Source organism: Buceros rhinoceros, unplaced genomic scaffold (genome assembly GCF_000710305.1).
Source record: "Buceros rhinoceros silvestris isolate BGI_N320 unplaced genomic scaffold, ASM71030v1 scaffold43805, whole genome shotgun sequence".
Taxonomy (NCBI): domain Eukaryota; kingdom Metazoa; phylum Chordata; class Aves; order Bucerotiformes; family Bucerotidae; genus Buceros; species Buceros rhinoceros.
Genome location: NW_010414169.1, coordinates 340 through 1,465, shown reverse-complemented (window position 1 = coordinate 1,465; position 1,126 = coordinate 340).

Sequence of the window (1,126 nt, the reverse complement as noted above, 5' to 3'; positions counted from 1 at the left end):
CACTTTAAGTGTTTGCTTGATTTATCGGGGGATGCCCAGGGAGCCTGGGCTCGACCCGCCGCCTGTGTCCCGCTTGCCTTCGGCTGACAGCGTCCCACCCTGTGACCACCCCACGCTGCAGCCCCTTCTCCAGCCCCAGCTCCCCCAGGAAAGAGCTGGGCTGGGTGCCGGCCCCAGCAGATCTGAGAATGGCGGTTTGGAAACCAGAACCCCCTCGAGATCCCCGAACTTTGGTGATGGGTCACCAAACACTGGTGACATGACTACTGGGTTGCTTCCCAGTGCCACCCCAGTATTCCTCTGGGGCAGTCCAGTAACTCCCACAGCTTTCCATTGCTGCCCCAGTGCCCTCCTGACACGAGCCCAGTGCCTCCCACGGCTTCCCAGTGCTCCCAGAGCTTTCCAGTACCACCCCAGTGTGCCTCAGGGACAGCCCAGCTCCTCCCAGGGCTTCCCAGGCCTGCCCCAGTGCCTCACGGGTACAGTCCAGTGTCTTCCACAGCTTCCCAGTGCCTCCCAGAGCCTCTGAGTACCCACCCTGTGCATGCCAGGGACAGCCCAATAACTCCCACAGGTTCCCAGTACTGCCCCAATGCCCCCTGACAAAAGTCCAGTGCCCCCTGGGACAGCCCAGCATCTCCCAGATCTTTCCCTTGCTGCCTCAGTGTCCCCCGTGCACAGCCCAGTGCCTCCCAGTACCACCCCAGTGCACCCCCGGGACAATGCAGAGCCTCCCAGAGTCTCCCAGTACCACCCCAGTGCACCCCCGGGACAATGCAGAGCCTCCCAGAGCCTCCCAGTACTGCCCCAGTGCACCTCAGGGACAGTGCAGAGCTTTCTGCAGCTTCCCAGTGTCACCCCAGTGTCCCCCAGGGACATGCCAGCACTTCACAGTGACATCCCAGCGCTTCTCAGAGCTTCCCAGCACCACCCCAGTACCACGAGAGACGTGTCAATGCTTCCCAGTACCATTCCAGTGCTCCCAGTGCCCCCCAGCGCTTGCTGGTGGTACCAGAGGGAGGAGAGTGAAGCCGTGGCTGGAGGCACTGGGGTTTATTGCGGGGCAGGGGGTCCCCCCCAGGGCCACCCTAGGGTCCGTAGGTGTAATCCCGGTCCCCACTCTCCC